Below are 14538 nucleotides of genomic sequence, written 5' to 3' on the forward strand. Positions count from 1 at the left end.
TGGAGTCTATTTTGTGAGCCCAGGATAGGGTGAGTGTCTTTCTTTTCCTGCTCCAATATAATAATTCCGTCAGCTAAGCTCCTGGATATATTATACCATCTGTATATTCATTGATTGTACATTTGTTAAGTCTGTTTTATGGGAAACTGCTTCAATCACTAAATGAAAATCCAGGTTCTGGTCCCAAATAGTCTTTTCCACTGAAACTGTGAAAAGTTCAAGTTTTGTTCTATGCTGGCAAAAATAAACAAAACACTGCAGTATGGCTTTTTGCAGGACAGAGGGAATGTTTAGTATTCATCAGGACAACTGAGCCCTGATGTAGAACATGGAAGATCTGCTATACCCAACTGCTACAAAAATAAAAAGTGTTTTTTGTCAAGTAAGCATTTTCTGCTTCAAAATACTTCTTAAACTCAAGTTCCTATTTCCTATCTGAGGAGTGGCCAAAAATAATGTGATGGCCAAGCCATATTAAGGCAAACGTAAGCATAATGTGCCAGCATAATTAACATTCAAGCTTACAACACACCCCTCTATGTGTATTTGTCAGTGTTTATGTAGATAAATGTGCATATATGTACAAACATGCACCAGTCTCTCCAAAGTCTGATGTGAACTGTGTGTTTAAGTAATGCACGCTAAATTGATGCTCTAAACTGTGTGTCTTCCCAGACTGATCAAAGCTCAGAAAGAGATTTATTTCAAGAAACCAAGTGCTTTGAAGTGCCCATGCAAGCTCGATGCGTAGCTTATGATGTAAGCATTCTTTTAAGGACTATAAGCATATAGGAATGGTGTATAACTATGAAATACTGTCTGGTTGTTTGTTGACTTTATATTTATTACTGTAGTATTGACCTCTCACTCCACGATTACATGAGCCAATCTTAATAAAAAATGAGCTTGCGTTGAAGAAAACCCTATTTACAGGACGTAATAATTTGATTTCTTCTTTCTATATCAGCAAAATGGAGACTGCAGCAGAGGACAGAAATTACTCAGGGAAGTAGAAAATTCCTACGTTAACAGTATTTGAGATTGATCTGTGCATCTTTTAACAGATCTTATGATCTCTCTTCAGGTATTTTTATTTACTGATCAAAGTTGATGACTCTCAGATTTGAAAGGTGGAACAACCTATAGGCTCAATGGCACAAGGCTGTGAATAACTTGCTGGAGTAACATTAGCTGTATTTGCTGGAAGATGGACCCCAAAGGTGACATTGTCTGGAAAATCTGCCTCTCGTGCTACCTGGAATATGGTGAGATTTAAGGAGCATACTTAGGTCATCTAATCCTGGATTTTTAGTGCCATTTCTCAGAAATACATGTCTCATAAAGCTCTGTGTGTGCTCTTACTCTTTGACACATTCTTGTCCTTTTTATAGCTTTCATGTTCACAACTAGTGCACGTCGTTGCTCAGCTACAAAACACTTGAAAGAGTTGTGATGTGCAGGGATTCTGCTTGTAAGACTTTTGCCACGATCCATTTATTTGATGCTGCATTTTCATTTAAATTTTCATTACAGCTGTGCGTTACAGTAGCTACGTTTAAACAGTCAAACAGAGAGCAGTTATGCATGCTCATATGTTGAGTATGAGAAAGATTAAAATGTGCTCTTCCAAATATTAATATTATCAGGTGGATGAGCAAAGCCTATAGTATTTCTTTTGCCTTGGTCTCTTACTAATTTTCACTCTCATTTGCTGCAGAACAAATGCTTTCCTGCTTTTAAGCCAGTTCTGTGCACTGCTTAAAAAATAATAATAATAATCAATTTTTATGTACAAGTGCAATTTCAATGGGCTTAGCAAGAGTAACTACTATCTCTCCTTCTCACAAGAATTTTCTTAAGCAGCTGTGTCTGCAAACCATATCAGAGGTAGTGATGCATCCTGAGGTGTAAATTGGTGTGATTCATGACTTAGGGACAGACAGGAATTATGCATGATTTAAAAAAAAAAACAACAAAACAAACAAAGGACTGTGAGGCAGCTGATAAGTTGCTGAAGTAGACAGATAGTATTAACATCAGCAAAGATGCACCCTGCTGAGTTTAGACAATGTCTTGACATCTATTTCAGCCCTGACTTTTATACAGATTTCATGGCCAGTGTCTCAGTATTTTGGTTCATGCTCAAGGTCCTGTTCTCCTTCCTTTCTCTGCTCTATATTCTCGAGTAAGTAGGAGGAAAAAAAAAAAAGAGATGTTACATTCGAGTTCTTTCTCCTAAAAGCACAGGGTATTGCTGCACTCTGTGACGAGAGAAGTGGGAGTGTGTCTGCATTCCTGGATGCTTTACCGACCTGAGGAAAAGTGGCAGTGCTTGCTTTCTTCCAGCACTGGTGGGAAAGCTGCTGGTCACTCCCAGCACAAGTTAGGCAGGGCAAAGTGGATGGGGGTAAATGCTTTCGTCGGTGCTATGTCCCAAAATGGCAACGCTTCTCACTCTTATCTAAAAACCTGCATATGAAATAGTAGACCATTACAGAACTTGTAAGGCGCCAAAACTTTTCAGTACGCAGTAATAAATATCACACTATGGAGAACTGAAGCTGCTACTTTCCATCAGATATGGAGCCATTTTTTAAGCCAGTTTTAATGTTTAAGATACAGATATTCTTTCTTGCTTATATAGAATAGAAACAAATAAGTGTTTTTTATTTTGCTTGCTTGTTTGTTTTTCTTATCATGCATCAATTCATTTTCAGAAAATCATCCATTATTATATTTGGATCCTTCAATCAACAAGCAACATGAAAATGTGCAAGAAAGATTTGTTCTTGCCAAAGTCTGCTTTAGTTAAATGAATTATCCTTCTGAGTGTTAAACAAACAATACATAGGATCATTGTATCATTAAGGCTGGAAAAGATTTCTAAGGTCACCTCGCACAACCATCAACCCATCCCTACTCACTATCCATGTCCCTCAGTGCCACATCTACACAGTTCTTAAACACCTCCAGGGATGGCGATTCTACCACATCCCTGGGCAGCCCGTTCCTGTGTGTTTCAGAAGAATTTTTTCCTAACATCCAACCTAATGTTAAGTATGTTTTTAGGCATGAGGCCTTACATGGATGAACTTCCAGTTTTCAATTTATGTTCTGTGACTAGAAAGCATCTTGAGAGTACCTGGCTGAAACAGGAAGAATAATCACCATTGTAAATCCCAACATTTGGAAAATGTTTTGGAAAAAATAAGACCTATTGGCTCATATTTATAGGAAGATTTAAACAATTATTATTACTATTATTTTTAACACTGAATATGAATATATAAAGCACTTTTCTCTGTCCTTCAAGAACAACTGTTATGCCAGCTGGGAGCTGCAACCCATGGTTGTTGCTCTGGGAGAGCACCAGCTGCCTGAGAAATGCTGCTTTAGGACATGGAGAATTTGAGCTGTGGAAGGAGAGGACTTGCTGCAGAATTGCTGCAGTTTGTGTTTCAGCCCTTTGTTTATGTGCACGTTTACAAAGGTAGCAAAGATGAAGTTGTGTAAAGCAGCAGGAGTTTCTTTACCACTTAACAATTTAAAGGTCCACAGGAATCTGCTGAGCGTTCAAGGTCATAGGTGTACAGAATAATGGAAGAGAAAATAATGAAAAGCAGGTGATTCTCTGCTAACTAATAGTAAATTACCTTGAATTGTTTCTAAGGAGGAATTAATTTACTGGCATTTACAATGAAAACATGAAAAGTTGTATTGCCTTTTATGAAATAGAAATCTCTGACCAGTTCCTATAATGGACATTACCTCAAAATACAGAATGAGGGTAAATACAGTTCATAGTGTTCCTGAAGTCTGCAGGTTAGCCCTATAGGGCAAAGTTTTTGTATGCTTCATATGATGTGGAAACCAACTGGCAACAATTAGTAACTAGCTAGGTACTAAGGAAAGAGGGTATTTTATCGGTATATTCTTTTTGGTTTTGTCTTTCAGAAGCTGATGATTCACTGTTCCACAAACTGTCATGGAAAGGGTCATGGAAAACTTGATGCAGATGGACAGACGTCTCTACAGGGATCATTTCTGTCTTATGGTCACTTATCCAGGTTTCTGTGGGATTTATAGCAAAAATCTTTGTTTCCGGTGGGGTATTCTGTTGTTCTTAATGAGCAATTATATATCCCAGAGTTGGTTGATTTAATGATTATATGGAAATGTTGCAACAATTTCATTCACATTATCCGATTGAATTTGGAGTAGCTTAATTATGTATGAATTAAGAAGCTACCAATAAATAGTGCAAGCCATATCCTGATAATTGAGCAAACATCTGAAATCTTCCTTCAGTGTTTGTATTGACATAATGTACTCTGTAGAGACAATAACAGATTTTAAAGGAGCTAAAGCAAGTAAACCAACTCTTTTTGACATAAATCTATGTCCAGGTGATGGCAATGAAAACAAAGAACAGAACTCTTTGTTAATTTTATTTATCGTTAAAATGGATATTTTTTGCATTGAAGTGGAGGAATGTTAAAGGTGTCACTTGTGCTGGCGGTTACTGCCGGCTCACGCTTCCGGCCCCCGTTTTTTCTCCCGTCTATCTGAGGCAGAAGCTGCCCCCTGCTGGTACACAGGGGAATCAAACAACAGCCGAAGTTGGAATCATTTTTGTCTCCCATTTATACCGCTAGAAACCACAGGGAAATTTTCTTCTCTGCTTTGTAGCATGGGGCTTAGTTCTCTCCCTAAAATCATCTCTGAATTTAACCAATGCTTTATCATAGAGATCTAGAATATCAACGTAGCTCTGTCTGTATCTTTGCAGTACTCACTCCAGCTGTGTTTTTCAGCTTCAGGTTAGGTGCAGAATTCAAGAAAACTTTCTGACAGGGATCTGTGTGTCCGACCTGGGGTCTCTCCTGAGCACTGCCTGCAGCTGTGGGAACCTCTTCTGGAAGGAATCCTGTCCCAGCCTGCTGGAGTGCTGGGACTTGTCCTGGTGGGGGAATTTCCCTTTTGTATACATATATATATTTTTTTCCCTTCCTCTTTTGTCTCATATTAATAATGTGAAAACAAATGCAAGTTGCCAAACCCAGCAGAGAAGGCTGTCTCCCTTGTTCAGAAGTAACATTTTGTGGAGATGGTTATTTCCCTTCTGCTGAATATTTACCACCTACTAAAAGAACAGTAATTGAAATCCATTACAAAAATTGTGATTTGTTAATTAAAACCAGAAACTGTGGCAGCTCTTTGCCTCAAATGCACTTTGCAAGTTCACTTTGTATAGATGTTGCATACAGAATTGTTAGAAGTCCCGTTCTCCCCAAAATATCAGGGGTAAACATTGTACTGAAGAGAGAAGGAAAGGCACTCATGTTCATGATTTGAGTTCAACTGTATTTTGATTTAAAATAAAATAATGAGGGTGTTTCTTAAAGAATTAATAAAATAGTGTAGGAATATGGTCAGTATTGTGCATACCGGAGCAGTTCCCTCTCTTGATTGTGATGCTCTTTCGTACAGCTGAGTAAAACTAAATACAATTATTTCTGTGTATCTTAGAACCAAGTTTTCTGGTTTACACAAAATGAGACTCTAACATTGCCTACAGTCGATGTGAAAAGGAAACAGGAAACAAAAAAGTCCTTTGGAGAGCAGTTCAAGGGGGTCTGACGTGCTACAAGAGAGCCACATGACATCTGCACATTTTTCTGTACATTCGCACTGGAAAGAGGATAGAATTGCCAGGAAATGTTGCCCTGTGATTTCTGTATTGAAGTGGCTGCATCTGTGCCACCTGTTGATGACATGATTGGAGCATTAGTTCTCCCTCTGCCTTTGCACTATTGATAACTCTGCTTAACATCGCCACAGGGGAGGCTTTGTTGGAGGCTGCAGTCACTTCGCCTGAGCAATGGTGTACATTGGCTCCGCCATTCAGCCTTTTTTTCCGACATTAGTGCATTTGAATGGGCCACCAGTGAAGCCATTCAGTGAGAACATGCACCGGGGCTCCTGGGTGGCCCGGGCCGCGCTGAGAACCCTCGTTAATGGACTGCGAGCCGCAGCCTATTGAGCTCCATGAACTCGGTGACCAAAGAAAAGTGAGACAAAGATGTCCCTCGGCGGAACATGTAGGTCAGCGCCGGACAAAGGCGGACATCGACCAGTCAAACCTACTTGATTACTGACTGAAAAGGGGACACCTACTGCCATGGGAGCGACCCTCCCGCCGGCTGGCCTGCCCTCACCTGCGTGCCAGCCCGCCTCTCGGAAGACGATTTGCGCTGCAGTTTGCCCGACTGCAAAACGTTTGTCTCCTTTGTTTGTTTGTTTTGCTTCGAACTTATACCTGCTGGAACGAACAGCTCTTGTTTGTGATCATTAATACTATCCTGTTAAGCCAGACAGCAGGTAGTGAGATCTTCTGCTCTCACAATTAAGGAAAAGGGCAGGAAGACATGGCTCTGTACAAGCTCTTTACTGGGCTGAAGCTAAGATGGTCTCACGTGGGTCAGTGTCTTAAAGCCCTTGATTGGCTTTGAATAGCGATAGTATGCAAGACTATGCCTGTCCTGGTATCTCTGTGTGCTCTCCCTGGGGTCCTTTGGGTAAGGGATTATTTTTTTGTTGTTGTTGTTGTTTTTTGTTTTTTGTTTTTCCATGCAGATTAACAGCAGCACTGTGAGAAGCATTCTGAGCCCCAAATACACGTTATAAACTCAGGTATCAAATTTTTTCATTCAGTTTTCTGATGGGGATATGCCTCTGGTACTTATCTGCATGGATCTTTGCCTTCAGCCTCATGAATAAATCAAGTAAAAAGTTGTATATGTGGTAAATTCCTGCAGCAAGGAGTAATAACGTATGTGCTCCTTTAACTATTATTTCCTGCCCCTCATTCAACCACTTGCTTTGGGGAATCTGCTGGGCCTGAGCTGTGTATACCCAAAAGATGTATACTTGCTTCATAATCAGTCTCCCACAAATCTAACTCTGTCTTTTCTAGATTGCTTCTCATGCCTTCAAAATGCAGAGGACAACGTGATAAGCTCTCACATTGTTGTAAATAACAAATTTGCATTTTGATTGAAGATGAAGGACAGACGAGAAATGAGTCATTTTCTTTCACTGTCAAGGACTAATACCATACAGCAAATCCTGTCTACCTGTGCTCTTTATTTTTGTGTTTTGTATAAAAATTAAGACATGGTGACCTAGCATCAGAGACGTCTTAGATGAAGGTCCAAACCTTAGAGAAAACAAAAAATATGTGGATGTAAATAAAAATACGTGTGTGGGGAAGATGCTGAAGCAATAAGAAACAGTTGAATTCAACTATTAGTTGTTGCCTACAGTACAGGCAATTCAACACCTCATTTTCATTAATTTTAAAGACAGACTGCACTTTTAGAAATGTAAAACATACAGTTAAAGATGCGAGTAGATAATTCTACAAAGAGCACAGAAGAAGCAGAAAGAAGTAGTCTGCAAATGCTCAGGTTGATTAAAAAGGTGAAGAGGAAAGCTAGCCAAAATAAAGAAAAAGATGCATTCAGTAAAGAGGAGAACTGGAAAGAAGAAGACAATTGAGACCTGTTTTTGATGGCCACTGAGCAGGTCAAATGAAGGAAGATGCAATCATCTCTCTTGTGTTAATTTCTTAAATGCAAACACAGAGAAACAGTAGATGGGGATATGCGATTCTATGTGAATGAATAGTGCATATACAAATAAATTCTGGTGACTGTATGCATTCTGGAAACTTCAGAAGCACAGTAACAGCAAACACAAGGCACCACACCTGTCAATTGCATTTAGAATCAGGCTTCAGCTGCAGCTGTAGATGAAATTGTTAGTTTCCCTAACACAGCTGGCGAAGCCTAACATGGCTCAAAACTGACTTGGTGAGAGTAGTTTGGGTGCAGGGCAGAGCACGGGCACAAGATTGTTTTGCCGGCGGTGCCAATGAGGCTGTGGCCACAGGAGCAGTCCGTGCAGTCTCTGGGGGGCAGCACACCACCACCTCCTGGGCCTGAATGCAGCAGACACAGCTTCACACGTTATCTTACAGAAAGAATTGCTTCTTTTTTGAAGTCTTCAGAAAACTCGGTTTTGATTTCAGGAGGCTTCCTGCAGTAAATACCTTGCACTGATTTTTTTACAGGATTATGTTACTTAACATTTTTGTAACTCTGCAAACATTCCCAGCTTTACGCTTGCTCTGCAGTGTTATTTTAATTCTTCTGTTATGCTTTTCCAATACACTTCAGTGGTTACCCTCTGGTATTAAATTTCATAAAATTGCCTTGATCAAAAATGTTCTGATCATTTTGCCCTGCTTCTTTCCACAGTTTCCATTACTGCATAGGGTCCAGACTTGTGGAAAAGCAGTCCTTCAGGAAGAATGCTTGTTCTTAAATGCTGGCCAAGTGGTCTCTGTTCTGGATGCTATGAGATCTCTTGTTCACCCACAACTGGACACCAAGACAGGCAGCTTATGTGTTCAATGCTTAAGGTAAGTGCCCGTAAAGCCAGTCAGAATCAAATGGATCTATGTGGTTCTCCACATATATTTTATTCTGTAGTTGTATCGGTAACTGAGAAATGTGTAAAGAATAAAGGAGATCTGGAGACTAATAGAAGTCAGAATTTTCTTTCATTAATAACTCTCTTCAAACACGTGCTATAATGAAGATAAGAACAGGAGGCTAAAGAACAGAAACTCTTTTTATTCCTAAATAGGTCTTAAGGTAAAACATCCTGCTACAAAGTAGGATAAAGCAGTACTCTTTTTGTAACTAGTAGATATTAGTACTTTTTTATGTGCTTTACTGTGCATGTCCCCATTTTTGATTGGTAATTTTTACACCCAGTTAGTATAGTTTAGTATTTTTTGTTTGGTTGGTTGGTTTTTTTTCCCTCTGGGAGTTTCAAGAGAATGAAAACACCTTGCAAATTCCAGTGCAATTTTATGAATTGGTTTTGGCTTAATTTGTTGTAATTTCAAGGTGATAGGTAGCATTCACTGAAGCACCAATGACAAACCCCCTCATCTATTTGCAGTCTGTAACCTGGACTCCCAACAAGAATGTATAAAACTACATTCAGTTCTTCCTGTTGTTTGGTTTGTGAAAGAGGTTGTAACCCAGGTCATTCGCATCCCAGTAGACTTCAACAAGCAGGACAAAAATTTTCTTTTTAGAGGGAAAGGTGTGTTCTCCTGAAATTAATTTTTATGCATGTTATGAAGTATTTTATACACCAGTTGAACATAAATGAGAGATCATCAGTTAAATTACAGTTCTGGGAAACCTGGGTTTCAGTCTCTGTTTTTAGATACTGAACTTTTAACTTTTTATACGAAGGACAGCATCTGTGGTTGGAAGGACCAGACCATCTAATGGGCTCTGAGGACTCCTCTTCTGGGTCTTGTTTTGTGAGATGAGTTTTAAGGTTGTGCTCTGAATCATATGTAGAGAGAGGCTGAAATCTAAGTGTGACTGTGCTGGTCAGAGTTGAAGCAGTGTTGGAGCATTATCATTGTCTCCTATTCAGGCTTCTGGAACATTTTGAAATGTTTTAATTCGAAACATGTACAGATTTAAAAGTAGAAGAATAAAGTGATAGGTAAGCAAATATATACTTAATTTTTCCAACTGATACTAAATGGAATATTTGCTTGGTCTAAATTACATCTATCTGTCTGTCTACGTCTGCCTGTCTCACTATTTGTCTATCTAGAGAAAATACAGAAAAGGAAATGCTGGGTTTGTCATTTCTAGGTGCAGAAGGCTGCTGTGAATTTCCTTTGAAATTTAGATTAGTTTCGTAAGCTCGTGAATGGCATGCTGCTGCTCGCTGATCATTGTTAGAAAGTGAGAAAGAGGGAGACATGTGAGGGTTATTCTTATATTCTAAACAAGATAATAATGTTTTGTGTAAAATTTTATTAAACGTTTGGAAGTCAGAAGAACAGTTTCTAATTAACATAGTGTTACGTGGTTGAGTAAGATCATTTAAGTTTCATGCTCATTTCTACAAGCGTTCAAACAACACTGAAGGAGTTAATTTGCAATTGGTACTCCAGGAAAAGAAACAATGAATAATGCTAATTAACAGTTAAGATAAATGGAAAGACTATTAGTGCCAGTAGCTAAGATAGCTTCTGTACAATACTCTGCCCCTCTACTAGTTGCTGCCCTTGTGTCAGGAGTGCCCCAAATCCTGATATTATTTCTTCAGAATTTTGAATTCTGCCATTTTCAATGGAGAAGTCATCCTCTTTTTAAAAACACAAAACAATTTAATACACTGCACTGAACATGGAGTTGCAGAAAAGTCCCTTTTTAGTGTATGAAAGCTGCAGTGTTTTTCTTCAAAAACTGTGATGGGCTCAGCTGCCATTTTCTAAAGAAACCCTGTATTTCAATGCAATAAAATTAATTTGAATATAATTAAAAATTGGATTGTGCACATGGTTTCCCATCTTTTATTTTGCTCTGAATGGCTACAGGAATAGACCTCCTGCTGTGAGGGCAAAAAAGCATAAAAAATGAAGTATGGTTTAAACACAGACTTTGCCTAGAAGTACAGTCCCAAATTCAAGAGACTTTAAAACTGTGACAGTTATGGAAATTTTCAGTTTCTTATGGTCTGCTATGACAATCATTATTAGGCTTGTAAGAAAAAATACTTGAAAGCTATGAAAAAGCTCTAAGCTTCAATATAGTTCCGCAGAGCAGCTTCAGGTCTCTGAGCTTGGCCTGGATGGCCAAATTTACCTACTTAGAATCTAATGTCTATTAACTGATGTTATTCCAGGTGAGTGCAAGTCTCTTGAATATGGAAGAAAAACCCCATCCTACAAACAGTATCCTAGGTATCTTCATATATTTGAATTTATCTTAAGTGTGACTTACATCCTGATTTTTAGAGGTTTATAAAGCCTAATTTTGTGGATGATTACAATTCAGCCTTGTAATGGTTTTATCACAAGTCATTGCTGCCTATTGTTAACTCCATTTCCCAGTAGTATTTATCTGAAACAAAAATACAGATCTTTGTTGTTGAGTTTCTGAGGTTCACTGCAAATAGTTTTGTATCAGTTTGCAACATAAAACTCTACATAGCAGCCAACTAGAGATTAATGTGATAGAAATAGAGCCTTTGTAAGTCTAAACGGTGGCATCCCTGCACTGATCTTGGGTATAAAACTCTTCTTATCCGGAAGATATTTTACACCTGGCCATAAACCAAGACTCCATCTGTAAGAACATGTTAAGAGTGGGATTTATTCTTGTGAGAACACACATAGAGTAAAGAAAATATTTGCAGAACACATTAGAGAACAAAAGAATGTACAAGGGATCAGAAGCCAGCCAGCAGTATGAAGGAAGCGGGGAAATAGGACTAGAGAGGTCTGGGGATAAGGGACACACAGCTGAGAACTTGGAAGCGACAGACGGCAATCAGTACTGCAGGTGATTCAGTTGTGGGAGGTGGGTAACTTTCTTCGGAAAGTATTTGTGATGCCAGGTTCAGTGGAAAGCAAAAGTAAATCAGAAGTGGTAATCTCAGTTGGAATAGAATAGCAACAAATAAATTTCTTACTGGATTAACAGCTTTCCAGACATTAAGTGTATGTCACAAAATATTTTCTAGATGCTAGGCAGCTGTTAAAGACATCTACTTCATATAGGCAATGCATTTTCGAGCTAAAGTCTAATGATGAGCAAGTCTCCTTTCATCGGTACCTGCAAGCTTACACTTCATGAACAGCATTAAATTCAGCTGGTGCCAGGTCTATAAAATCATAGAATCATTCAGGCTGGAAAAGACCTCTAAGATCTTGTGGTCCAATTGCTGATCCATCCCCACCATGCCCACTAACCGTGTTCCTTAGTGCTGCATTCATACAGTTCTGGTGGTGACTCCAACACCTCCCTGGGCAGCCCATTCCAGTTCCCTACCACTCTTTTGGATAAGATATTTTTTCTAATATCCCACCTGAATCTCCTCTGGTGCAATTTGAGGCCACTATCTTTAAGCCTAAAGTCTGTCATAAGCTCCTATGGAGCTAACAAGCCTGATGAATAGAGCTTTAAGTGAACACTCATTCCTTATAATTATTGCTTCATAGTAAAGAAGTTTTACCCTCAAGAACCCAAAAGTTCCAGGTCAGATGAATATTTCCTCATTCCTTCTGTTGCGCTCTGCTCCTGCCGTTGTTTTATCAACTGTTTGTGGGTTTGTAAACCTGGTGAGGTGTGGAAACTAACACAAGGGCTCATAGCCTGCTTTTGCGTTTGAGTGGCAGGAGAACTGCCTTTGTGAACTGGTCTCAAATTGCTGTGGCAGGACAGGCATGAGGGAGGTGCGGGCTGGGTTGAGCGCAAGGTGCAGGGAATGCTCCATGTGGCATGGCTGGCGGAGGTTGAGCAGTGGCCTTTGTGTGCTAGATTTCTGCAGAAGAGAGAGTAGAACGTGAAATGGAATCATTTCATTGGCACACCTCTTGAGGTTGCTTTGCTTCTCCGGTAAGCACAACAGGAGAGAGGCTTTCAGTACGCTGAGGGATGTATTTGTTCTGTCTGGCACTCTAAGAGTAGAAAACTCTGTATTTCCTCTCTGATTCACTCATCTAAAGAAGTGACAGAAGATGCTTTTCCTCTGTTACTCTCTTTGAGCTGTTATGAGTCACTGGGTGCTGCCTGCTGAATCATCAGTATACGATTCCTTTTTTACGACCATAACCCTAATTTTTCTAACTCTTTATTTGATTTAACTTGTTGAACTGTTATTGAATTTGTACTTTGTAAACATCTATCTGTGGGACTCAAATCTGACAGAAATCAATTAGGGTAGGAACAAAAACCATACTCGAGAAGTCTTAAAGGACACTCAAGTATATTTAATATCCATTGTGGGCAGGGAAGCTCCTATAAGGTGACCGTTCACTGACACTGGGCATGTATTTACCATTAAATCATAATTGGAATACGAGATGGCGTTTTATTATCCAGAACAGCTAAAATGTAGAGAGGTTTTATTTCTACAATAGGTCGGAAAGGTGGAAGAGTATGTTGTATATATTTGAACATTTGTATCTTGAGAACAGGAGATAACAGGGACAAGTATTTTAAATACTTGTCTTCTGAATTATATATTGAAGCCAAACAGTGTTATCCCAGGTTCATCTATATTCACAAAAGGGCTACGTGTTTACTTGGATCTTTGAATTTACATGGCAGATATACTGTGCAGTCTTATGGAAGAAATATTTCCATTTTAGAATTCAACTTTTGTAACCTTTGGCAACACGTAGTATCAATGGCTCTTTGTTGTTTAAAAAAAGTGAAACTATAAGCTATCCACAAGGATATGCAGGGCATTGCTATAGCAACACAGCCTCCCTTGCAGCACCAAGAGAGAGTCATGAATAAAAGATGGGGTTCTAAAGACAACAAAATAGAAAAGGTTGTTTCAACCCTTCTAATACCTGACATTTGCTGTTATTTTGTTAAATGCAAACTAAAAGAAATGTTGGGAAAGGGCATGCCTTGGCTGAAAGTATGCATTCATAAATTGGGAAGGTCACCAAGCAGACAGTCACTTCTTGCATTTATCAGCTGAAAAAAAGGATAGAAATCAAAAGTAGAAGCTGACAGCATGCAATTTCTTAAAATGTACATATATAAATTTGTATCCATAAAAGAAACAATCATATTAACTGATTTGAAAAACAGTGCATGCTCACCTTCTGAATTAGTATAAAGGAAGCATAATGTTGGAAAAACACTACCCATTTTCTGGTTTACACTTGAATTAAAAAAAAAAAAAAAAAGAAAAAGAAAAAAGGAAAATTTCCATTAAGGTAGGAAAGATTATCAGCCTCAACAAATTCAAATTTTTCCTTTAGCCATACAGAGATTATAATAAAAGTACAGCACAATCTCATTTTTCTCTGCACCTTACTTCACTTTCAGACCCTTAGTATTTTTAATGGAAATGTTTTAATTAATGAATTAATTGAGAGGCATAAGGAGAGAGGCATAGTTTGAAAGGTTCTTTTTAAAAATGCATGTTATTTGTTACTTCATTTCAACTCAGATTAAAAGCCAGGGAAGGCTACAAAATCCTTCCCCACCTACAGTCTTGTTCAGTAAAAACTGTCTTAAAAATACTGTTGGTTAAAAAAAGGTATTACTCATAAAGCGCTGTATTTGAGGACTAGAAGAGCATGTATTTTGCTTATTCTTTGGAATAATTTGATGTGTATATCTGCACTTGGATTTATTCAATTTGAAACAAAAACATCGTGAGAGATGGATAGATATCTGCCAATTATGCTGGTAAATTTTCACTGTTGCTGTAAATGTTATGTACGAAGAAATGTGAATCAGTAGTGGTGTTATAAAAAATGGTCTACCTGTCCTACAGCTTGGCTTTAAAGCTATGAAACCCACTTCCTTCAGATGATAAATTTTGTTTATTTGCCCGCACTGAGCTGTGTCTTTGTCTCCACTGAGCTGTACAAGTATGAAGAAAGAATGCAGACCAGCATTGCTC

At 38.6% G+C, this 14538-nt stretch overlaps 1 long non-coding RNA gene across 4 annotated transcripts in view; it reads left to right on the top strand.

Moving 5' to 3' along the window:
* Positions 1–14538, top strand: part of LOC104911187 — a 63176-nt gene continuing 48638 nt past the window's right edge. Inside the window, exons 1-6 of one of the 4 annotated variants that reach the window (XR_004159942.1) lie at positions 4–759; positions 968–1265; positions 3955–4067; positions 4815–4963; positions 5530–6693; positions 8322–8485. This is a non-coding gene — a long non-coding RNA (uncharacterized LOC104911187). Of the gene's footprint in view, positions 760–967; positions 1266–3954; positions 4068–4814; positions 6694–8321; positions 8486–14538 lie in introns of all 4 variants that reach the window. The other 3 variants (XR_004159943.1, XR_004159941.1, XR_004159944.1) reach the window with 3 other exon arrangements.

The sequence above is a fragment of the Meleagris gallopavo genome, chromosome 5, assembly GCF_000146605.3.
Source record: "Meleagris gallopavo isolate NT-WF06-2002-E0010 breed Aviagen turkey brand Nicholas breeding stock chromosome 5, Turkey_5.1, whole genome shotgun sequence".
Classification (NCBI taxonomy): domain Eukaryota; kingdom Metazoa; phylum Chordata; class Aves; order Galliformes; family Phasianidae; genus Meleagris; species Meleagris gallopavo.